General features: G+C 36.1%; 1 pseudogene; it reads left to right on the top strand.

Annotated features, from left to right (window-relative positions):
* LOC149156656 (uncharacterized) overlaps positions 1-24580 on the top strand; it is a 250647-nt pseudogene extending 226067 nt beyond the window's left edge.
* Positions 24581-27136: the final 2556 nt, after the last annotated feature.

The raw sequence follows: 27136 nt of genomic DNA, 5'->3' as shown, positions 1-27136 counted from the left end.
CTGTGGGTTGGGGCCTACATAAAATTTGATGTAATAGGGGAGTAGGATCTTTCTTTCACATCACTTTCAACCAAAAAAAATGTGGCTTTCTTCCTTTATGGGTTTCCACATATATCTGGTGTCTTCCTGTGTTTCTTGTTGAATGTCTCAGTTGTGTAAATAATTTTGAACATGTACATATGCAAATGTCTCTCTTTGGTAATTTTAAAAGAAACAACTAATAAATAAACATATACATAATCCATTAGCGGCAAAAGAATATATTTAAAAAGGAGATTAAGTTGAGCTAAATAAAAGAAAAGATACAATTATTGATTCACCCACTTCTTATTAATCACCAAGTATTTATCACCTAATTCAATATTCACTAAACATTTACAATTATGAGCATATTTGATAAAGTTACCATCACTAAAATGATAAAATCCATAGATTAACCCTAATAAATGAAGGATGTACAATTTCTATCAAGCAAAATAGCACCAAAAGACTCGTAAATACAGTGAAGTGGCTCCAACTGTTTTAACATTTGGAAGTTCTTCGAAATATAGGCCAGACCAATATCATAAATATTAGGGGAGAAAAATCCATTTAATTTTGTAGATTGATTAAATCTAACTTTGGAATATTATTAAACAAAATCGAAGGGAGGAAAGGATGCTTGCATCTAGGATTTTATTTTATACATCTTTCGTTTGTGGAGGAAGTATTTAAAATGAAAAAATATTTCAATGGATTAGTTATATCATAGAATTCTCATTGTTGCAGTAGGTTCCATTAACCTATACTATAAATGAAACATAAGTAGCAATAGACAAGACAATGGTGTTGCAGAAGGATCTATAATTAAAAAAACATGGCTGGTTTCTTTAGTGAACTTTAAAAAAATCCCCGCCACATAGTTGCCTCACGAATTACAAAAAACTCCATTCTACTCGAACCATTATATACACAAATTATAATAATGGAATGTAGAAATCTATATAATAATGATATTCTAATTTCATAGCTATAAGCCAAAACCAAAGACTTTCGCAAATAAAAATTATTACATTTTCCAAAATTTAAACTGAAAAAAAAAATAAAGAAATCAAGAGAGAGAATGTACAAAGAATTGAAATATATAAGAAATATACAACTTATTAAGAGGACATACTCATACCAAAGATTGTTGAGTCATGATTTAAAAGTTCAAATGGCAGAGCTTTGCAAATAATACTTTTGCATTAGATATTACCATGACTCCAAAAATGACAAAATGACTCTTGAATGTTTTAATAGAGGTCAATCATTCTTTCCTAATTATCTGTTAAAAAAAATGGGGAGCATTTTCTGCGAATTAATCCCAATACCATGAAATTGGGATGAATGGAAACAAGATACTCATGCCATGCCAAGCAGAAAGGGTGAAATAGTTATAACCAATCCACGTTCCTACCCATCACGGCGAATGAAATGCTTTCGCTCAAAATTTTAGAGCCTAAATTTATTTACTTTCCTATCTCCCTTAAAATAAGCTTAGGTTAACCACCATTAACTAAGGGTGATTCACAATAATATAATATGATAAAAAAATCCACCCAATCAAGATTTGAAATTTGAAACCCCCTGGGATGAAATTTCACCTTATAATTTTCCATGCAAATAGCTTATATAAGTATATGCTGCCAACTTGTTATTATCAATGTAAATTATAAAGATTTGTGGTGAGCGTCCATAAGATTGAAGAGGTTTTTTCTTATATTCCTCAACAAGAATATGCTCAAATGAAAGTACAATATTCCCAAGCTCCTAATATCTTTGAGGTATCTTGACAATATATTCACATGAAAGTACAATCTTTCCCACTTGCTACGTATCTTTGTTATTTATGCCTTATCTTATTTTATTTATTTTATAAAATCGAATTTCATTTTCATTATCACGTTTCTCGTTGATCTTTTTCCATAAATTTCAATTTTAGTTGTTACTTTGTGGTTTATATGTTATTTATTTTTTAATAAAATATAATTTTGTTTTCAATATTTGCCTTCCTGGTTGACGTTTAAAAAAATAATTTAATTTTAAAATTAATTTTAGATGGTCTTTCATTGGCTGCGATACATTTTTTTGGGATTTGAAAAGTTGTTCGCAACACCGAAGGGCTACCACTTCCCAAGTAGCACGTGTGTGAATGGGCTAGTGGGATGGCAGACAATGGTGGAATGTTAAATGTTGAAACGAGTTGTAGAGCTCATAAATTACAAGTGGAACAAGCAGCTCTCCTCCTACCCACATTTGTCCTGTCTTCATGTTGGGTTTTATGGGAAAGTGGCAAACGTTCGACTCTCTCATTCATTTCAGTTCTACTGGGTTGGTGAAGTTATGTTTAGACTAGGTCCAAGTCATCTTGCTTGTTGGCGTTCATAGTCAGGTCCTTATAAACTATGTTTACACTATGGGCGCATGTTGAAAGACTAGTATTGGTTATCGGCCTACCCTATTTGTTGGCAAGTTTACAGTCTGTGTAATTTGAAGATAAACAAGATGGGTTGTCCTTCCCCTTGTACTAGCTTGACTCGTAATGGAGGATGGGGCAGAGACCGAAACACTGGTAATCGAGGTAACAAGGGTTCCCTATCAGTTTGTCCAGTGAAGTGAAGTGGACGTAGGTTGGATGCTAAAATTATATATGAAGCTATTCAGGGTTATAATATCAGAACTCTAGCTCAAGTGAAACAATTGATATTGTCATGGGAAGTTAATCTCAATCAGTGAGTAGAAGTTGAAGTGCAGGTGGAGGATTGGCGAGTTTTTGCTCCAGATCTTGGTCATACTCGTGGGCGCATTACACAGTACAAGCAAACAGTGCATCTCTATTGAAGAGTCTCATGGCTAAATTCGTCATGTCATCGTTAGTGGACTCTAGTAAAGCTGACACCGGACTTAAGGAAATCTAGAAGGAATTGTATCTTATTCAATTTCAAATCCAGGAGTAGAATGTTCACTTTGGCTGTATCGAAAATCACATTCCATGCCTCGCCCGGTTAGAATTTTTTGGATCCAATGCTAAGGACCCTACCCCTGTGGAGTCCTCTGATGATGATTAGTTTTTAATTTTGTTATGGTTGTTTTTTTGTTGAACATTTTGATGTATATTTCAGATAATAATGTATACTACAACGATCTATATTAACATTTTTTTTTTAGACATTAAGACTTATAAGGCCTTGTTTGAAAAAATGAAGTTATTGAGATTTTGAATAGCTTATAATCAGTTTTGGTGGCTAATACACTTGGTTTCCCAATATACAGATTAAGGTCAATGAACGTCTTTCATAAATGTAACCTGCTTTTGAAAATAAATAAATAAGAACAACCGACCAAACTTTCAAAAAAAAATTAATCCTCGATAAACATAATACATATTTATCACTTTAAAATTAATCTTAAATAAACATAATACACATTTATCACTCTAAAATTCATCTGAAATGAACATAATACACCTTCATCACTATTATTACAATGTATTTTATTTTAATTTTTTAATATTTTAATGATCATACAAAATAAATTTATTTTAATAAATTTTAAAAGCTTTACTTTTATTTTAGTTATTTTATTTTTTTTAAATTAAAAAATAAATTATAATCCAGAGAAAATATGAAATATGAGTGGCCTCCACCCGATCCAATTCCTAAATAAATTTGATAACTTAAAACCTTTGAATTAAACCCAAACTGATCTATTCAGATAGGTTGATCCAATTCCTAAATAATTTTAATAACTTAAAACCTTTGAATTGATCTCAAATATCTACTTAGATACCTGTCAAATTAACTTATTAACTTATATTTTTCAAATCCATCTCGTTTATTATTTGACTCGAATATCCTCAAGTCCAAATATTTGTTTAGAGTGATTGAACAAAAGTAATAAACACATTTCCGTACACTCCTGCATGTTCAAAGGTCAAAAAGATCATATATATAAAACCGAAATTGATAAGTTGTATTTTGTAAATTTTACGATGATAAAATATTTCAGGATATTTATAATTAAAATTTATTATTTATTAAGTTCGTTAAGATTAATATGTTGTATATATATTAATGAGATATTGTGTTGAGATAGTTTTAAAATAAAAATAAAATATTTACTAAATAAATAATAATATCAAATTTAAGTGAATTGTTTTAGCTTTATTAACAAAATTACTAGTTTCCTTATATGAGTTTCTTAATCTTATTTTTTCCTATGAATATAATATAATGTTTTAAATTAAAAAGTAAAAAATGCTATTATGTGAAAAGTACTTTTAAAATAGCAATAAAATACTTATTTTTATTAAAAGTATTATAAAATACAAAAGGGTAACAAGTTCAAAACCAAAGGGATAAAACTATGTATGTTGTCATAGACTTAGCGTGTAGAGTATGTATGTGTTCATAGATTTGACCGTGACCTTAAAATTGGATGATAATAATAATAAAAGGTGTGGAATTCATTTTGTACTTAAATGGAATTGACATTTACTATGTAAAAATTATACATATTAATAACAAAAAATATAAGATATATAAATTTCAATTGCATTGTAAAAATATACAAATTAATAATGAAAAAATAATATTTTCATTTTGAATTAATTTTTCATAAGAAGGAGATGTTCGTTCCATTCTTAATATGAAATGTATATGTGATATTTAAAAAATATAAAAAATAAAAATAATTTCAAAATGCGTCATAAATAAAATATTGCAATATTATATATACATAGAGAGAGAAAATCCCCCAAAAATATATTGGTGTGTTCCTCAAACTTAAGGATATCTATAATTATTTCCATGACTAGCTTAGTGTGTGTAAAGAAACATCCTAGATCCATGTTAACCAAAAATCAAAGGAAAAATACTAATTGAATATGTTGGAGTGATGACCTTTCTTTAAGTTTCACATTTTAAAAGAAGTTTCCAGCTCAAGATTGATGCAAGAGCATCTGGACTTAGCCAGCAATGTGATTTTTTATTCACATGTTGTGGCTAAATGAGTTAAATTTCATTGACCTGAGTAGTCGAAAGTTAATTTTGGTAGAGAGGTTGGATCTCTCAAAAGTGATCTTTACTTCATTACTGTAATAATTAGAAAATTGTATTATTTCGGACTAAGGGATAAGTTATTAACATAGGTGTGTAACAGAGCTTAAGAATAGAGATTTGATTGCTAGATTCACTAAAATAGCGATCGAGTTGTTAGTGCAGTTAGAATAGGATTTGACTCATAAAATAGAAGAAAATGTAATGGAGAGGGATTGGCTGGGCTGATTGAGAATTGAGTGAGAAGCGAGAGTTTGAGTGATAGATAGGGTTTTGAGATTGAGACAGAGGTCAAATAAATTGTTGTAATTGAGCCGAGAGGGGCAAGACTCTGTAACTTCTATTATATTGAATAAATTGATTCAGTGTGCAACTGTGTGTTAATCCTGGTGCAAAATATTGCTTACATCTGTGTATCTGCGTTCTAAAACCTAACCGAGAATTTCCTGTATTTTCATGCCTTAAATGTGAATCTCAGCGTTTATGTGTTTATCATTAATTGCAGTCATTTAAGGTTAATGGGTAATCTTTGAATTAAGCGCTAAACATTTATTAAGCGCTTTTTAAAGTTTGATTTAATGCACATGGGTTGTATTGGAAAAGCGAGAAGCGGTATATCATGTGCCTTTCAAGTGGTAATATTCCGAGTTCGTGCGATTAGCTTGAGTGCTCGAAATGTTGCGATCGAAGGAGAGAGAAAACTGCTTTTATCACATTCCTTCGAAGTGATAAAGACCATGCTTGAATCCATATGAAATCACGTGACGATCGTTGGATCGGACAAACAAGTTGACTGTAGAAAATCAACTGGCGAGTTAGTGATCGGGGTGTGTGATGATCATTAGATCTGGAGAGAGGAGATCAACGGCGTAGAGTGAAGCACCTATTTAAAAAGAGAAATTTAACGTGGGACTGACGTATTTAGGAAAAAAAAGGGACCCTCAGGATAAAGTAAGCCACGTATAGAATCCACTTGAAAACATCTGATTGGTTATAAATTAACCAATAGTCTATTTTCAAGACAACCACCTTACTTTGATCAACCTCCTACGTCATTTTCATATTAGAGCACAGAGATTGAGTTTGACTACAGTAAACATGCCACCGAGGAGGGGAGTTGGCATAGGTCAAGGAAGACCTGAAGCAAACGCAGTTCTGCTGGAGGAGATCCGGAGTCTATGTACAAGGATGGACACAAAGGAGACTGCTCAGAGGAGAACACCTGATGAAGGAGTTGCCAGTGCTAGAGAAGAATCTTCTAAGGAAGAAGAAGAGGAGGAAAACGAAACTACCAAAGTTATCAAGATGTTGGCTAAAGTAGGTGGAAAACCAAAGCTGGAAATTCATGTGTATGAAAGGAGTCTCAATGCAGAAGAGTTGATGGATTAGATTAGTTCATTGGACAAATATTTTAACTATGAGGAGGTTGATGACAAAAAGAAGGTGAAATTTGCAGTTACCAGATTGAAGGGTCATGCAGTTATTTGGTGGGATGAAATACAAACATTCAGAACAAGAAAAGGAAAGTCCAAGATCAAGCAATGGGAAAAAATGGTAAGTAAAATGAATGTTGAATTTATGCCAAAAGATTATTAGCTAAATCTTTTCAAACAGTTACAAAATTGAAGGAAAAAAGGAATGTATGTTAAATAATATTTAGAAGAGTTTTATAGATTGAGTATTAGAATAGGACATATAGAGGATGACATGGAGAAGGTAGCCAAATATATCAATGGCTTAAGATATGACATACAAGATGAGATCAGTTTGCTGAGTCTGAAGACCATTGAAGATGTCTATCAAGCAGGTTCGAAGGCAGAAGAGAATATGTTGAGGAAACAAAATCAGAGGAATAGAGGGAAAAGTTTAGTAAGAGGTAGAGGAAATACCGAACCAAGGTTTCAGCAACATTAGAGTGAAGCAGTAAGTTCAAGTAGTAGACCACCATGGAGAGGAGATTTCAAGAGAGGAAGGTTTGCACCCAGAGGAAGAGGTTGAGGAAGAGATATTCGGTGTTACACATGTGGAGAATGGGGACATGGATCATGGGATTGTCCCCATAATAGAACAACAAGTCAGAGGAATGTGAATGTGGCTGAGGCAAAGGAAGAAACACCTCAAATTACAGAAAGGGAAGAATCCCATGAAGTAGGAAAATCCCTGTTGTTGAAAAGCGTATTGCCTAAGGCAGAGAAAGAGACTGGAGAACCAGCTTAGAGGAAGAGTTTATTCAGAACTACATGAAAATTGAAAGGTAAATGTAGTAAAGTGATAATTGACAGTGGAAGCAATGATAACCTTGTTCCTACATAGATGGTGGACAAGCTAGGATTAGTGAAGATAGTACACCCTACTCCTTACAAAGTTTCATGGTTGCAGAAAGGACATCAAATATTGTGAAAAAACAATGCAAGGTAGAGATACAGATTGGTACTTATAAAGATCTGATATTGTGTGATGTAATGCCAATGGATGTAGGCCATGTATCGCTGGGAAGACCTTGGCAATTTGATTAGAAAGCTATTCATGATGGGAGGGAAAATACTTATACTCTGGAGAAGGATGGAAATAAACATACACTGCTGCCATTAAAGGATGAAGCTGACAAAGGAGCACCTACAAATAATGTTATGTTGATGAGTGGAAAGATGCTATTACAAGAGGTTTGAAAAGGTGCAGAAATGCATTTTGTTGTCATAGGGAGACCTAAGGAAATTTTTCATTCCACAAACTTAGATGATTTACCTGAAGAAATCAAAACTCTATTGAATGATTTTGCTGATATTATTTTGGATGAGTTGCCAAATTCATTGCCACCAAACAGGAGTATTAGTCATCATATTGACGTAATACCATGAGCAAGTTTTCCAAACAACACAACATATAGATTAACTCCTCGAGAGAATGCAGAAGTTGGAAAACAAGTGAAAGAAATGATGGATAAGGGACTAATCAGAGAGAGTCTTAGTCTGTGTCTTGTACTAACAGTACTCAGTCCAAACAAACGAGGTGAATGGCGTATGTGTACAGATTCCAGAGCCATAAACAAGATCACTATCAGGTATAGGTTTCCTTTACCATGCATGGATGATTTGATGGATTGTTTGAGTGGGTCAAAGTATTTTACTAGAATAGATCTGAAGAGTGGATATCATCAAATAAGAATTAGAGAAGGAGATGAATGGAAGACTGCATTTAAAAAAAACAGTGGGTTGTATGAGTGGTTAGTGATGCCTTCTGGACTCACTAATGCACCTAGCACATTCATGAGATTGATGAATGAAGTCTTGAAGGAATATGCAGGCAGTTTGTTATTGTTTATCTTCATGATATTCTAGTTTTTAGTAGAAGTAAAGAAGAACATCTAGAGCATCTTAAGATGGTTTTAAGAACTCTACAGAAATGTTAGGATATTCCGACACATAGGAAATAGTTAAGTGCAACTTGGTCTAGTTTAGAGTTAGGTATAGATTTAGGTAAAGTGTGTTTCTTTACCGTTGTACATATTGTAACTTACAATCCGACAGTCACGATATGTAGTGATCCGATGGTTCATTCTCTCCTCGGTATTACCGACACTTGATCCGTGGCTTGACACCCGATTGGTCCATGAGTTCTATTTAAAGCGCATGGAGGGTCATTATTCGGGTAATTCGTGCATGAGAGAAGCTTATGTAAATTTTCATTCTTTGATTAATAAATTGCCTGTAGTAGCCATGTTGGCGCAGGCCGTGGACTATTTCCCTCTTTGAGGGTTTTAACCACGTCAAAAATACTGGTGTATTGATCTGTGATCTGGTTGTGAGCGGTGTCCTTTTGGTGTTCTTTCTGAGGAACTTACCCTGTAAATTCCTACATGGTATCAGAGCAATTTGAGGGTTGCGTCCATTGGTGATCCAAATCTAAAGCCGGTAGAACTGCATGCGGCTGTCATTTCCTAGATCTCCTGTTCTTGACTGCTTTCGGGCCGAGAGGACTGCTCTGTTGCATTCGAAGCATCTGTTTCAGTGAGGAACCCCTTTCGTTTCACGCGAAAAGGTTTCCGGTAGCCCTAGCTGCGTCATTTTTTAGATCGAGAGGTATACAGTGTTTTTGCAGTTTACTGTTATTTTCTCTCTGCTTATTTCGGTTTCGGTTTATTTACCTTTTTTTTAACCGGATCTATACCTTTCATTTCTACGTATGCTCTTTTCCCTGCGACTCTGTGCGATCTGGGCAAATCAGAAACAGAAAGGAAGGATTTTTCTCATGCGTATGCTCGTTTCCCTGCACCTTCGTGTGATCTCGGAAAATCAGAAACATTGAGAAAAATATTTAGTTTTTCGGCTAAAGCTAACTTTGAGATTGTTTTTTAAAAATATCTAGTTTTTTGGCTAAAGCTAACTTCGAGTCGCAAGGTTCGTTTTTCTTTGCATATTCGTGTTGGGTTTTGTGTTTTGTGTTTTGTAGGGAAAAAGAGCTTTCTCAAGGCAAGCACGCAAACCGAGGCCCCCCCCCCTCTCTCTCTCTCTCTCTCTCTCAAAATTTTTGTATAGATCAATTGGTTCAAAGCTATTTTAAGAGAGTAGAGGTCTTGGGTTCAAGTCTCCATTTTGTGGGGGCGGATTTTTTTTTTTTCATTCCCGCACATTCGCGCACTTTGCCGGCAACTTCAACAAAATTTGTTTTCAAAAAGCCATAACTTCTTCATCCGGAAGCATTTTTCAGAGCCGTTTTTTTTAAAACAACCTAATTTTTTGAGATCTATCCATTGGAACACTTACTTTCAGCATCTTCAGCTTCATTTTTTTTCTAAAAAAATGGAAAGTTCATGCCAAGTCATTCTTGACAGCACTAACTACTTCCAATGGATAGCCTACATGGAAGATTTACTTAGAAGTAAAGGTCTCTACAGAATAGCCACAGACCAAGAGAAGAAACCAAAAGATGAAGACAAGGCTGCAAAATGGGAAAATAGACAAGATCAAGCACGTGGTTTGATAGGGATGTCTATTTCTCCTGATCTTAGATTCCATATTGCAGAACTTGAGACTCCTCATGAAGCATTGGAAAAAATCGCTAAAGTTTTTGGGATTAAAAATGAAATTAGAGCCCATCAACTTGAAAATGAGTTGCTTACTTTGGATCCTAATAATTTTTCTTGCATTGAAGATTTCTTGTCCAAATTCAAGACCCTTAGATATCTCTTGGAAGGTGTTAAGGTTAAGAAAGAAGATGGTAACCTTATTTATTCCATCCTTACTAAGTTGGGACCAGCCTACTCTGTATTTGTTTCCACTTTCCATTCTACAAGGGAAGCTTTCATTTGTCAAGGAAAAGACTACAAGGCCCCTTCCTTTGACTCCTTTTGTGATTCCTTAATAAGAGAACAAGAAAAACTCTTACACCTTGGTCTTCTTAATCTTGGAAACTCTTCCACGAAAGCGTTAGCCGCCCAGCAGCAACCAAATTCAAAGAATCCTAAGAAGTCATATCCTCAAAAGAATGGTCCTAAACCAACTCAGCCTCAAAATGAAAGATCATTTCAGCAAAATGATAAGACCAATAAAAACAAATGGAAGAAGACTGATAGACATTGTAACTTTTGTAATCGAGATGGCCACTTAGAATCTAAATGCTTTAAGAAGATGGAAGCCTTGGAAGCCGCAATGAAGAAACATAACATCCATGTGGAGCCTACTTCAACTTCAACTTCCGGAATGGCACTTTCTGCATGTCGTTGTCAATCATCTCGGTCTGGTTATGCATTAAATGTATCTTCTTCCTCTCCTTCTCATGAGTGGCTCATTGATTCTGGAGCCTCTTATCACATGGCCAAAAACCAAGCCATGTTTTCTTCTTTAAATGATTGTAACACCAAAAATATATATGTTGGTGATGATAGATCTCTTAATGTTGTAGGGACTGGAACTGTTCATCTAGACAATGGTCAATTTAATGATGTATTATGTGTTCCAAACTTATCCTGCAACCTTCTATCTGTATATCAGATAACTCATTCAGGTGAAGGTAAAATTGTTGAATTTTCACCTCATGATGTTGTAATCAAGGATCTAAGAGATCCTAAACAGATTCTAGCTACTGGTATTGCTGATGATTCCACAAGGTTGTATAAGTTTCACAACTTTGGGTCATCAAATCTTCCCTCAGTATTTGTTGCTCATAATGATGAAGTGAGCAAACTTTGGCATGAGCGATTTGGTCACTTAAACTATCGCTCCCTTCAGCATCTATGTAAAGAAAATATGGTGACAGGTCTTCCTATGGTATCTTGCAGAGATGGTGTTTGTTCCGGATGTGTACTCGGAAAACATCATCGGGACAGTTTTGACAAACGTGCCTCTTGGCACGCCTCAGCCCCTTTACAGCTTGTGCACAGTGATTTATGTGGTCCTCTTCCTGTTGCTTCATTCTCTGGCTGCAAGTATTTCTTAACTTTCATTGATGATTTCTCCAGACGCACTTGGGTATACTTCTTAAAACTCAAGAGCGAAGTATTTAACACATTTTTGGCCTTCAAAGCCTTTGTTGAAAAACAATCTGGACATCAAATTCTTAAGCTAAGAACTGATAATGGTGGAGAATATGTTAAAAATACATTCATCAACTTTTGCACCGAAAATGGAATTCAAATGCAACATACTGTTCCATACACTCCACAACAAAATGGTGTAGCTGAAAGAAAAAATCGCACCTTAAAGGAAATGGCTAATTGTATGCTGCAATCTAAAGGACTCAGTCTTAGTTTTTGGGCCGAAGCAATTAATTGTGCAAATTATATAATCAATCGCACTCCTACTAAGGTTCTAGAGAATATCACTCCAGAAGAAGCTTGGAGTTCCATTAAACCAGATGTAAGTCACTTTCGTGTTTTTGGAAGTGAAGCATGGGCCCATATTCCAGATGAAAAGCATAAAGCTTTAGAACCTAAGAGTGAGAAATGTACTTTTGTTGGATATTCTGAAGATGTAAAAGGTTATAGACTTATTCCATTTAAGTCCAAAAATGTTATCATTAGAAGAGATGTAAAATTTGATGAAAATAAATCGGCCTGCGAGCCTAGTCCGGCGGATGTGCCACCTCTTCCTATCTCTTCTACTTTTGAAAACATTTCTTCTTCAGATGATGAAAGTGAGGATGATAATCCTCCCCCACCTTCTCAGGATCCTCAACTTCCAAGATGGGTTCGTGCTACTCGGGATGCAGCAGGTGATCTTGCCGGTGATCCTACAGATCAGCGACGTACACGTTCTCAGTTTGAAAGAGCCTCTTCTTTACTGGCTCAAGCTCCAGTAAATCATGATCCTGACACTTTTGCAGAAGCTTCAGGCCATCCACATTGGGAAGCAGCTATGAATGAAGAATATCATTCATTGTTGCCAAATGATACATGGGATCTTGTTCCTCTACCAAAGGGACGCAAACTTGTTAGATGTAAATGGGTTTACAGAACCAAGTATGGACCAGATGGGAAAGTTGATAAACATAAAGCTCGTCTTGTTGCTAAGGGCTTTTCACAGGTTGAAGGCATTGACTACACTGAAACCTTCTCCCCTGTTTCCAAAATGAACTCTATCCACCTTGTTCTTTCCCTTGCTGCCTCTTTAAAATGGGAAGTCCATCAGATGGATGTTAAATCTGCCTTCTTGCATGGGGACTTGCAGGAAGAAATCTATATGGAAAAACCCATTGGCTTCATACAAACAGACTCCAACCTTGTTTGTCGACTTAAGAAATCCCTTTATGGTCTCAAGCAAGCTCCTCGGGCTTGGTATGCCAAAATGGATAGCTTTCTTTTAGAATCTGGCTTTTCTAGGTGTTATTCTGACAATACTGTCTACACCAAGAAAGTGGGCAACTCTCTTATCATCCTTGTTCTTTATGTTGATGATCTTATTCTTACTGGTAGTGATCCCAACCTTATAAACCATGTGAAGTCCAGCCTTAAAAAGAAATTTGAAATGACAGACTTAGGACACTTACACTATTTTCTCGGTCTTCAAGTCTTGCAATCCAAGGAGGGTATTTTCCTTTCCCAGTCCAAGTATGCTTGTGATATTCTTCGTCATTTTCACATGGAAGACTGTAAGCCAGCCCCTTCTCCCTTTCATTCTAGAGTCAAACTTTCAGTCTCTTGTACTTCTCCTAAAGTTGATGCTACCTTATACCGTCAACTTGTAGGAAAAATCTTGTATTTAACCCATACTCGTCCTGACCTTTCCTTTGCTGTTGGCCTTGTTGCTCGTTTTATGCAAAACCCCCGTGAAAGTCATTGGAAAGCAGCTAAAAGAATACTTCGTTATGTTCGAGGTACAGTACAGTTTGGGATTCATTACAGTGCCAAAGCAGCTCCTCTATTAGTCGGTTTCACTGATTCTGATTGGGCTGGTGACCCTGATGATCGAAATTCTACTGCCGGTTATGTCTTCACTCTTGGTTCAGGACCTATTACATGGGCTTGTAAGAAACAGGCTGCCATTTCTCTTTCGTCAGCCGAAGCAGAGTATCGTGGTGCCGTGGAAGCTAGTAAGGAAGCCTTGTGGCTTCGTCAGATCCTATCAGAGTTTGGCTTTGAGCAGCAGCATCCAACCACACTTTGGTGTGATAATCAAAGTGCCATTCAGCTATGCAAAGATCCAGTCCAGCATCAACACAACAAACACAATGAACTACACATGCACTTCATCAGAAAGCTCATTCATGACCATGTTCTTGAAGTGCAATATTGTTCAACAGATGATCAGGTTGCAGACATCTTCACAAAATCTCTCACAGAGGCGAAGTTCACTAAACTTCGATATATGCTTGGAGTTCAGGAAGTTGTCACTAAGGGGGGATAGGCTCTAGTGCCTCCTTCCTTCTCCTATTATGTCATATTTGTAAATCCTTCAATCCTATCCCAAGTTGTTCTTAAGGGGGGATGTTAGGATATTCCGACACATAGGAAATAGTTAAGTACAACTTGGTCTAGTTTAGAGTTAGGTATAGAGTTAGGTAAAGTGTGTTTCTTTACCGTTGTACATATTGTAACTTACAATCCGACGGTCACGATATGTAGTGATCCGATGGTTCATTCTCTCCTCGGTATTACCGACACTTGATCCGTGACTTGACACCCGATTGGTCCATGAGTTCTATTTGAAGCGCATGGAGGGTCATTGTTCGGGTAATCCGTGCATGAGAGAAGCTTATGTAAATTTTCATTCTTTGATTAATAAATTGCCTGTAGTATCCACGTTGGCGCAGGCCGTGGACTGTTTCCCTCTTTCAGGGTTTTAACCACGTCAAAAATACTGGTGTATTGATCTTTGATCTGGTTGTGAGTGGTGTCCTTTTGGTGTTCTTTCTAAGGAACTTACCCTGTAAATTCCTACAAGAAAGAGAAACTACTGATAGATCTGAAGAAATGTAGTTTCATGAAAGAAGAATTATCTTACTTGGGATTTGTAGTTTCTAAATATAGGTTGAAAAAGGATCTAGAGAAATTCCAAGCAATTTGGAACTTGCCTATTCCAAGGAATATATTTGAGGTAAGAAGTTGTCATGGTCTTACTTTTTATAGGAAATTTATCAGAGGTTTCAGTGAGATTTGTGCACCAATTCTTGAAACAATCAAGGATACTAATCAACCATTCAAGTGGAAAGAAGTAGCAGACAGGATTTTTAAGTTGGCGAAGAGGAAAATCATAGAGAAACCAGTTTTAGCTTTACCTGATTTTGAAAAATTATTTCAGGTTGAAATAGACGCAAGTGGAGTTGCAATTGGAGTAGTTTTGAGTGAGGAACGAACACCAATAACATACTTTAGTGAGAAATTAAATGAAGCTAAGAAGAAGTATTCTTTTTATGATAAAGAATTTTATGCTATTGTATAAGTCTTAAAAAAATGGAGACATTATTTGCTACTAAAGGAGTTTATATTGTATTCTGACAATCGTGCATTACAGTTCATAAAAAGCTAGCCAAAATTGAACAAGAAACATGCCAAGTGGGTAGAGTTTTTGCAGAGCTTTACTTTTGTGATAAAACACACAAGTGGTAAGTTGAACAAAGTTGTTGAAGCTTTAAGAAGGGTAAATTTCATTGTGCAAGAATTAAAAGTTGGTGTTGTAGGATTTAAAGAAATGGCTGATATGTATAAAGATGATGCAGATTTCAAAGATATTTATGTAGCAGTACAAAATCCAATAGTTCATAATGGAAGTCAGTGGTTAGATTATCTTATCCAACTAGGTCTATTGTTTAAAGGAAACAATTTTTGCATTCCCAAATGTTCTATGAGGGAAAACATAATAAAGGAGAAACACAGTGGAGGATTATCTGGTCACTTTGGACAAGAAAAAACCTTTGCTCAGGTAAATTCTTTTTACTATTGGCCAAAGATGCAGATTGATGTTAAGAGATTTGTTTAGAAGTGCAGGATATGTCAAAATGCTAAAGGGTGAAGCGAGAATACAGTATTGTACCAGCCATTGCTAATACCAGACTGACCATGGGATGCAATTAGAATGGATTTTGTTTTGGGGTTACCTAAAACTCAAAAGGGGGATGATTCCATTTATGTTGTGGTAGATAGATTTTCCAAGATGTCACATTTTATTGCATGTAAAAGGACTAGTGATGCAGCACATATTGCTAATCTATTTTTTTTCAGAAATTATAAGATTACATGGATTGCCTGTAAGTATTGTGTTTGATAGAGATACAAAGTTTGTAGGGAATTTCTGGAGAACTCTTTCGAAGAAACTAGGTGCTAACCTTAGCTTCAGTTCAGCATACCATCCTCAAATAGATGGACAGACCGAAGTGGTAGACAGAAGCTTGGGGAACATATTGAGAAGTTTAGTGTATCAAAATCCTAAGCATTGGGATTTAGCACTAGCTCAGGCTGAGTTTGCTTATAATGACACTCCAAACTGAAGTACTGGAATGAGTCCATTTCATATTGTTTTTTGTATGAATCCAAGAGGTATGTATGAGCTCAGAAATTTGGGTAAACAGTAGACAAGAAGTGCAAAAGTTCAAGAGTTTGCAAAGCAGATGCAGAGACTACAAGAAGATGTCAAAGGCAGATTGTAGAAAAGTAGTGGAAAATATAAACACGGAGCTAATACGAAAAGAAGAGAGAAAGAATTCCAAGTGGGAGATTTAGTGACGATGTATTTGAGAAAAAAAAAGGTTTCCTACTAAGAATTACAATAAACTAAAAATGAAAATGATAGGACCATGTGGAATTGTAAGAAAGTCTTCAACTAATGCTTATGAAATTGAATTGCTAGAAGAAATTGGAATATCACCTATCTTCATTGTTGCAGATTTGTATCCATGCAAAGAAACAAAGATAGAGTTATAGAAGGAAACTATAGAAGATGAAGTTCAAACTCTGAACTGGGTAGAACAAATGCTAAAGACAATTAAGAAGGAGGTGGAAGCTGTTTTGGAGAAAAGAGCATCCAAAAAAACCATAGAACAAGTTTATTTTCAATATCTAGACAAATGGAAAGGGCAAACAGTGGAGGATGCTAGTTGGTTGACAACAGCAGAGTTGTAAAAGTATGGAGTAAACCCTAAGAGTCTGAGGTATGATTCTTTTCTTCCCTGGGAATCTGATGTAGGAGCATCTGGACTTAGCCAACAATGTGATTGTTTGTTCACATGTTGTGGCTAAATGAGTTAAATTTCATTGACTTGGGTGGTCAAAATTCAGTTTTGGTAGAGAAGGTTGGATCTATCGAAAATGATCTTTACTTCATTATTGTAATAATTAGAAAATTTTATTATTTTAGACTAAGGGATATGTTGTTAGCATAGGTGTGTAACAGAGCTTAAGAATAGAGATTTGATTGTTAGATTGATTAAAATAGAGATCAAGTTGTTAGTGCAGTTAGAATACGATTTGACTCATAAAAGAGAAGAAAATGTAATGGAGAGGGATTAGCTGGGATGATTGAGAATTGAGTGAGAAGCGAGAATTTGAGTGACAGATAGGGTTTTGATATTGGGACAGAGGTCAAATAAATTATTGCAATTGAGTCGAGAGGGAAGAGACTCTATAACTTCTATTATATTGAATAAATTGATTCCGTGTGAAACTGTGTGTTAGTCCTGGTGCAAAATCTCGCTCACATATGTGTATCTGTGTTCTGAAACCTAACCAGGTATTTCCTCTATTTTCATGCTTTAATTGTAAATCTCAGTGTTTATGTGTTTATCAATAATCACGGTCATTTAGTGTTAATGGGTAATCTTGGAATTAAGCGCTAAACATTTATTAAACACTTTATTAAAGTTTGATTTAATGCACATGGGTTGTAGTGGAAAAGTGGGAAGTTGTATATCGCATGCCTTTCAAGTGGTAAGTGGTAGTATTTCGAGTCCGCATGATTATCTTGAGCGCTCGACACATCGCAACCGGAGGAGAGAGAAAACTGCTTTTATCGCGTGCCTCTGAAGTGATAATGACTGTGCTTGAATCCATGCAAAATCACACGACGACTGTTGGATCAGACGGATAGATCGATGGTACAAAATCAATGAGCTAGTTAATGATCTGGGTGAGTGATGACCATTAGATCTGGAGAGAGGAGATCAACAGCATAAAGTGAAGCACCTATTTAAAAAGGGAAAGTCAACATGGTACCAACATATTTAGGAAAAAACGGGACCATCAGGATAAAGTAAGCCACGTATAGAATCCGCTTGAACACATCTGATTGGTTATAAATAAACCAATAGAATATTTTCAAGATGACCAACATACTTTGATAAACCTCCTATGTCATTTTGGTATCAGATATCATATATTGAGTTTGACTACAGTAAACATGCTGCCAAGGAGGGGAGCTAGCATAGGTCAAGGAAGACTTGAAGCAAATGAAATTCCGGTGGAGGAGATCCAGAGTCTACGTACAAGGATGGACACAATGGAAACTACTCAGAGGAGAACACCTAATGAAGTAGTTGCGAGTGTTGCAGAAGAATCTTCTAAGGAAGAAGAAGAGGAGGAAAATGAAACTACCAAAGTTATCAAGATGTTGGCTAAAGTAGGTGGAAAACCAAAGCTGGAAATTCTTGTGTATGAAAGGAGTCTCAAAGGAGAAGAGTTGATGGAATGGATTAGTTCATTGGACAAATATTTTGACTATGAGGAGGTTGATGACAAAAAGAAGGTGAAATTTGCAGTTACCAGATTGAAGGGTCATGCAGCTATTTGGTGGGATGAACTACAAACCTCTAGAACAAGAAACGGAAAGTCGAAGATCAAGCAATGGGACAAAATGGTGAGTAAAATGAAAGCTAAATTTGTGCCAAAACATTATTAGTTAAATCTTTTCAAAAAGTCACAAAATTTAAGGCAAAAGGAATGTCTGTTAAAGAATATACAAAAGAGTTTTATAGATTGAGTATTAGAGCAGGACATGCAGAGGATGACATGGAGAAGGTAGCCATATATATCAATTGCTTAAGATATCACATACATGATGAGATCAATTTTATAAGTCTGAAGACCATTCAAGATGCCTATCAAGCAGGTTTGAAGGCATAAGAGAAGATGTTGAGGAAACAAAATAAGAGGAATAGAGGGAAAAGTTCAGTAAGAGGTAGAGGAACTACCAAACGAAGGTTTCAGTAATATCATATTGAAGTAGGAATTTCAATTAGTAGACCACCAAAGAGAGGAGATTTTAATAGATGAAGATTTGCACCCAGAGGAAGAGGTCGATGAAGAGATATCCAGTGTTAAACATGTGGAGAATGGGGGCATGGATCATGGGACTGTCCTCGTAATAGAACAACAAGTCAGAGGAATGTGAATGTGGCTAAGGCAAATGAAGAAACACCTCAAATTACAGAAAAGGAAGAATCCCTTGAAGTAGGAGAATCCCTATTGTTGAAAAGGGTATTTCTTAAGGCAAAGAAAGAGACTAGAGAACCAGCTCAGAGGAAGAGTTTATTTAGAACTATGTGAAAATCCAAAGGTAAATGTTGTAAAGTGATAATTGATAGTGGAAGAACTAATAACCTTGTTTCTACAGAGATGGTGGACAAGCTAGGATTGGTGAAGACAGTACACCCTACTCCTTACAAAGTGTTATGGTTGCAGAAACAACATGAGATTATTGTGACAGAGCAATGCAAGGTAGAGATACAGATTGGTACTTATAAAGATATGATATTGTGTGATGTAATGCCAATGGATGTATGCCATGTATTGCTAGGAAGACCTTGGCAGTCTGATCGAAAAGCTATTCATGATGGGAGGAAAAATACTTATACTCTGGAGAAGGATGGAAATAAGCATACACTTCTACCATTGAAGGATGAAGCTAACAAAGGAACACCTACAAACAATGTTATGTTGATGAGTGGAAAGGAGCTATTGCAAGAGGTTGGAAAAGGTGGAGAAATGCATTTTGTTGCCATAGGGAGACCTAAGGTAATTTTGACTTCCACAAACTTAGATGATTTACCTGAAGAAATCAAAACTCTATTGAATGACTTTGCTGATAATATTTTGGATGAGTTGCCAAATGAATTGCCACCAATTAGGAGTATTAGTCATCATATTGACATAATACCAGGAGAAAGTTTTCCAAACATAGCAGCATACAGTTTAACTCCTCAAAAGAATGCAGAAGTTGGAAAACAAGTGCAAGAAATGATGGATAAGGGACTAATCAGAGAGAGTCTTAGTCAATGTGTTTTACCAACATTATTCAGTCCAAAGAAAGGAGGTGAATGGTGTATGTGCACAGATTCCAGAGCCATAAAGAAGATCACTATTCAGTATAGGTTTCTTTTACCACGCATGAATGGTTTGATGGATTGTTTGAGTGGGTCAAAGTATTTTACTAAAATATATCTGGAGAGTGGATATCATCAAATAAGAATTAGAGAAGGAGATGAATGGAAGACTGCATTGAAAAAAAATAGTGGGTATATGAGTGGTTAGTGATGCCTTTTGGACTCACTAATTCACCTAGCACATTCATGATATCGATGAATGAAGTCTTGAAGGAATATGCAGGCAAGTTTGCTATTGTTTATCTTCATGATATTCTAGTTTTTAGTAGAAGTGAAGAAGAGCATCTAGAGCATCTTAAGTTAGTTTTAAGAACTCTGTAGAAAGAGAAACTACTGATAAATCTGAAGAAATGTAGTTCCATGAAAGAAGAATTAACTTACTTGGGATTTTTAGTTTCTGAAGAAGGGTTGAAAATGGATCTAGAGAAAGTTCAAGAAATTTGGAATTGGCCTATTCCAAGGAATATATTTGAGGTAAGAAGTTTTCATGGTCTTGCAAGTTTTTATAGGAAATTTATTAGAGGTTTCAGTTAGATTTTTGCACCAATTGTTGAAGCAATCAAGGAGACTAATCAGCCATTCAAGTGGACAGAAGTAGCAGACAGGAATTTTAAGTTGCTGAAGAGGAAAATCACAGAGAACCAGTTTTAGCTTTACCTGATTTTAAAAAAGTATTTCAAGTTGAAATAGACACTAGTGGAGTTATAATTGGAGCAGTATTGAGTGAGGAATAGAGACCAATAACATACTTTAGTGAGAAATTAAATGAACCTAAGAAGAATTATTCTTCTTATGATAAAGAATTTTATGCTATTGTAAAAGCCTTAAAAAAATGGAGACATTATTTGCTACCAAAGGAGTTTATATTGTATTTTGACAATCATGCATTACAGTTCATAAACAACTAACCAAAATTGAACCAGAAACATGCCAAGTGGGTAGAGTTTTTTCACAGATTTACTTTTGTGATAAAACACACAAGTGGTAAGTTTAACAAAGTTGTTGATGCTTTAAGCAGGATAAATTTCATTGTGCAAGAATTAAAAGCTGGTGTTGTAGGATTTGAAGAAATGGTTGATATGTATAAATATGATGTAGATTTCAAAGATATTTATGCAGCAATACCAAATCCAATAGTTCATAACAGAAGTCAGTAGTTAGATTATCTTATCCAAGGAGGTTTACTGTTTAAAGGAAACAATTTGTGCATTCCCAAATGTTCTATGAGGGAAAACATACTAAAGGAGAAGCACAATGGAGGATTATCCGGTCACTTTGGAGAAGACAAAACCTTTGCTCTGGTAAATTCTTTTTACTATTGGCCAAAGATGCAGACTAACGTTAAGATATTTGTTGAGAAGTGTAGGATATGTCAGCATGTTAAAGGGTGAAGCCAAATACAATATTTTACCAGCCATTGCCAATACTAGACCGACCATGGGATGCAGTTAGCATGGATTTTGTTTTGGGGTTACCTAAAACTCAAAGGGGGGATGATTCCATTTATGTTGTGGTAGATAGATTTTCCAAGATGGCACATTTCCTTACATGTAAAAAGATTAGTTATGCAACACATGTTGCTAATCTATTTTTTTTAGAAATTATAAGATTACATGGATTGACTATAAGTATTGTGTCTGATAGAGATACAAATTTTGTAGTGCATTTGTGGAGAACTATTTGGAATAAACTAGGTGCTAACCTCAGTTTTAGTTCATCATACCATCCTCAAACAGATGGACAAACTAAAGTGGTAAACAAAAGCTTGGGGAATGTATTCAAAAGTTTAGTGTATCAAAATCCTAAGCAGTGGGATTTAGCACTAGCTCAGGCTGAGTTTGCTTATAATGACACTCCAAACTGAAGTACTAGAATGAGTCCATTTCAGACTATTTTTGGGATGAATCCAAGAGGTGTGTATGAGCTCAGATATTTGGGTAAAAAGGAGACAAGAAGTGAAAAAGTTGAAGAGTTTGCAAAGCAAATGTAGAGACTACAAGAAGATGTCAAAGGAAGATTGTAGGAAAATAGTGGAAAGTACAGACAGAGAGCTGATATGAAAGGAAGAGAGAAACAATTCGAAGTGGGAGATTTAGTGACAGTGTCTTTGAGAAGAGAAAGGTTTCCTGCTAAAACTTACAATAAACTAAAAATGAAAAAGATAGGACCATGTAGAATTGTAAGAAATTTTTCAACTAATTCTTATGAAATTGAATTGCCAAAAGGAATTGGAATATCACCTATCTTCAATGTTGCAGATTTGTATCCATACAAAGAAAGAAAAACAGAGCTACAGAAGGAAAATATAGAAGATGAAGTTCAAACTTTGAACTGGGAAGAAAAAATGCCAAAGATAGTTAAGAAACAGGTGGGAGTTGTTTTGGAGAAAGGAGTATCCAAAAGAACCAAAGGACACGTTTATTTTCAATATCTAGTCAAATGGAAAGGACAACTAGTGGAGGATGCTAGTTGGTTGACAACGGCAGAGTTGCAGAAGTATGGAGTAAACCCTGAAAGTCTGAGGAATGATTCTTTTCTTCCTTGGGAGTCTGATGCAGGAGCATCTGGACTTAGCTAGCAATGTGATTGTTTGTTCACATGTTGTGGCTACATGAGTTAAATTTCATTGATCTGAGTGGTCGAAAGTCAGTTTTGGTAGAGAAGGTTAGATCTATCGAAAATGCTATTTACTTCATTATTGTAGTAATTAGAAAATTGTATTATTTTAGACTAACGGATAAGTTGTTAGCATAGGTGTAACAGAGCTTAAGAATAGAGATTTGATTGTTAGATTGATTAAAATAGCGATCGAGTTGTTAGTGCAGTTAGAATAGGATTTGACTCATAAAAGAGAAGAAAATATAATGGAGAGGGATTGGCTGGGATGATTGAGAATTGTGTGAGAAGCGAGAGTTTGAGTGACAGGTAGGGTTTTGAGATTGAGACAAAGGTCAAATAAATTGTTGTAATTGAACCGAGAGGGCCAAGACTCTGTAACTTCTATTATATTGAATGAATTGATTCAGTGTGCAACTATGTGTTAATCCTGGTGGAGAATCTCACTTACATCTTTGTATTTGTGTTCTAAAACCTAACGAGGTATTTCCTCTATTTTCACGCTTTAATTGTAAATCTCAATGTTTATGTGTTTATCATTAATCGCAGTCATTTAGTGTTAATGGGTAATCTTGGAATTAAGCACTAAACATTTATTATGTGCTTCATTAAAGTTTGATTTAATGCACATGGGTTGTATTGGAAAAGCGGGGAACGGTATATCACATGCCTTTCAAGTGGTAAGCAGTATTATTTTGAGTCAATGTGATTAGCTTGAGCACTTGACACATCGCAACTAGAGGAGAGATAAAAACACTTTTATCACGTGCCTCTGAAGTGATAAAGATCGTGCTTGAATCCACATGAAATCACATGACGATTGTTGGATCGGACAGACAGATCGACTGTAGAAAATCAATGGGCTAGTTAGTGATCGGGGTGAGTGATGACTGTTAGATCCAGAGAGAGAAGATCAACAGTGTAGAGTTAAGCACCTATTTAAAAAGGGAAAGTGAACATGGGACCGACATGTCTTGGAAAAAAAACGGGACCCTCAAGATAAAGTAAGCCACATATAGAATCCGGTTGAACACATCTAATTGTTTATAAATGAACCAATAGTCTATTTTCAATACGACCACCTTACTTTGATCAACCTCCTGCATCAAAGATTCATCAGAGAGCTTAGAAAATCCAAAATTCATATGAATATACATTAATTTCTAACCCTGATCTTAATTAAAGAATTATGATGCACAAATAACCATTCATTATCTACAATACTAAATGTATGGTTTTCAAAGTCGCTAATAGTAAACCTATGGATTTGACGACTTGTCCTCCTCTCCATACACTGGGTCACAAGCTAGCAAATTTGAACCTTTTATCTCTCAGTTATTCTCAAGACTCACAATATGTAGATCATAATTGAGTTGCCCATAATAATTATATAGTTTATTTTATTTAATTACCAGTATAGATCCATCTTAAACACAGATCTAACATGTACCAAGAGGGATCAAATTTCTTCAAGTGTAAACTTCTTTTAGGATATAAAACAAGATTTATAAATTTTCATTGTTTAAATTGTATTTTTAATTGAGAGTACATTTCTCATTATTAAATAAATAAAATATTTAACTTTTAATCACTAAATTATTCTATTTATTTATTTAGGAAATAGAAAGAAGGTTAATTTGTATCATTTAATATTAATATGTTTTTGTTTTATTTGACTATGGCCCTTTTATAAATAAAATGGGTTATTGTAATAAATAATGTATATATAACAATTTAATACTATTAATAAATAAGAATATTGTTAATAAATAATTTTATATTTATATAAACAATTAACGAGTATAACAACTAGTCTTTATTTAGAATTTTAAAATTAATAAGTATTATATTATTAATTAAATAACTAATTTCTAACCTCTAATTTTGGGCTCTGATGCATCCTTGCTATTTATTCATTACAATCTATGAATTTTTTCACCTTTTTCTGAGCATGAACAACATTAGTTGTGTAAGGCCTTCGTGTAGCAGGGCGACGGTGGGCGATCGTGCACGGGCACACGGGCGGGCACGGGCGCACGGCGGGTGAGCGCACACGACAGTGCGACGTTTCTGCGAGATAGTTGCGACGTTAAAAGCGACAATACATGTGCAACACTTGATGCGACTAAGTGTGAGCGAGCACATTTATATGCAATATTAAAAATATAAAGACCGACATGTTAATAAGACATATGGACATGCGATGGCACATATGTATGTAAAGAACCATGGATAATAAAATACAATGGAGCACATACATTAAAACCATGTAATACGAAGGTTTATACATGTTGAAACGTGGAGCATAAAATATACAAGCCGACATCATAAAGTACTATGTGAAGGGCTTCATGTTATGTCGGCCCAAGATTATATCCAAAGTATGGAGCGTATATATAAGAGGTGGATGCACCTCATTTCATCCAAGCAACTTCGCTCATCTCTTCTTACGCTCAAGGGGTAAACACTTGCGCAGGTTTAGAGGTAGATACGCATACCTCATGCGTAGTCTAACCTAGGTGCGTGGAGGAAGTGGTTTGCAGGTTGAGGTATGAAGGCTTGGTTGTGAGTTTAGTCTTGGGTGAGTCGAAGGTAGGGCAAGGTGTGCCCGAGTGGATTCTAAGGTACAGGTTTTGGTGTAGGACTTGGCAGAGATTTTAGGTGGCTCGGGTGAGCACCATTCTTTGTGCAAGAGGTGCACAAGACTATTGTAAAAGGCAGGTGGCCTATCTTTGTAAAAATTGGTTAAGTGTGAGACTTGGTTCAGCCAAGACACACTTGTTGTAAAATCTGATATTCTTGACATAATATTATTGTTGGGCAGACTATTCGGGGAGTTGCCCCTCCCTTTATACTTGTATTGTTCTCGGTTTATTGTTGATGGTTAATGAATGAGAATGTTCTTTGTTAAAGTATAAAGGATAACATTTTATTCGGTTATAAGAACACAAGTTAAGCAAGTTTATGTTGGAATAGGCGTAGCGCATAAACGTTAGTATTGTTAAAAAGAACGCGTTCGGTGGTGCCGCACCTCGCTACAAGCGGTTGGAAGATCACCGCAGGAGTAGGGGCGTGACAGTTGGTATCAGAGCTCAGTCAGAGCTGGTGAGAAAAGGTTGCTCATAACATGGCAGATATGGAACTCAAGGAACTTGATGATCTTCAAGAGCTCTTTGATGAAAGAGCTCGGTTGAAAGCCGAAATCAGGCAAGTTGAGGAAGAGATAAAGAAGAAGCTTCTTGGTAAGAAGGTTGTTGTAATTGAGCAGGATGAGCTCGACTACATTGACAGGTTGGGAACTCACTACCGAAACCAATAGAGCATTCGGGAGATAAGTTCCATGAACTTGGTCAATGGACACTTGGTTGGTGCACTTGAGCTGAACAAGGTGGAAGGAAAGCTTGAAGCAGGTCAAGCTAGGCCAGAACCGAGTTCCCTAGAAGAGCCAAGCAAGGAGGTGAAGTACCTTAAGAGGGTTGTCAAGAGGGAACATGAGCCTATTGACACTTCTGAGGCTGAATCCTTGAAGAAGGTTGCTGAGGTGAGACACAAGACAAAGCCAACAGAAGGAGGTGATTCCTTGAAGCCAAGTTTTGTGCAGGTAACTGTGAAAGGGAAGAAGTTTGCAGCTTTGGTTGATACAGGAGCTACTCATAGCTTCTTGAGTAGGAAAGCAGCAAAGACCTTTGGGAAGAAGACAAAGATGGAAAAGGAATGGAGTGCTTTCAAATCTATCAACTCTACCATTAAAACAGTTGATGGTGTATTGAAGGACACATAGGTGAAAGTAGGACCGTGGTTCGGGAAGTTGGACTTGAGAGTCATAGACATGGATGATCATTCTATGGTGTTGGGGCTGGACTTCATGGAGCTAGCACAAGCCATGCCAATGGAGGACCGGGACATTCTCTTGATTACAGCTGAAGGAAAAACCACGATGGTGCCTATGAATAGGAGGAGTTGCTTGGGTTATAGACCAAGGATAAATTCTATGATCTTGTATCCCAAAGATCCTAATGTGAAGCATGAGGATGTGGAGCAAAGAGGACTTGGGAGTATTGTATAAACAAAGGAAAAGAAGTTGGAGGGCTTCGTAGCAAAGGCTAGGAAGAAGAATGGAGGAAGTGAGAAGAAGGTCTCATGAACTTGGAGACACTTGATGGGGGCATCTTCTACTAAGGATCTTCACAATGGAGTTGCAAATGAAGAAAGCTCGAGTGCTACTTCAAAGGCAATGGTTGATGAAGGTTATGGGGGTAGAGATCCTGCCGGGATAGTGGACTTTTGCAGGTATGCCATGGGAATATATGACTTTCAGCTGACAAAGGACAAGCTAGGTGAGCTTGGATGTACATGTGAGGAGATTGAGGCTGTGCACAGATACTTGAGGACAACATCAATCCGATACATGGGTGGATGAGAGTCAGGGAGGGAACTTCCTGGCTTTCATCTCTCAATGAACAACCTTGGAAGAAGGTTGGTGTGGAGGCCTTGGTAGGGAGGAACCACACCAACCCTATAAGGGGCCTTGAGAGAAGGCTTCCTTGTGATGATGATGAGATGGTTGAGTGACCGAGTTCACTAAACCGAAGTTTGAAGACGTGAGACGTGAGGGTGGCATATTGCAGATGATGGAG

This window comes from Pinus tabuliformis, chromosome 9 (genome assembly GCF_031772625.1).
Source record: "Pinus tabuliformis cultivar Carrire ecotype Pingquan chromosome 9, CPIR1, whole genome shotgun sequence".
NCBI classification, from domain to species: Eukaryota; Viridiplantae; Streptophyta; class Pinopsida; order Pinales; family Pinaceae; genus Pinus; species Pinus tabuliformis.
Note: the sequence above shows the minus strand (reverse complement) of the source record. Positions and strands in the feature narration are given on the sequence as shown.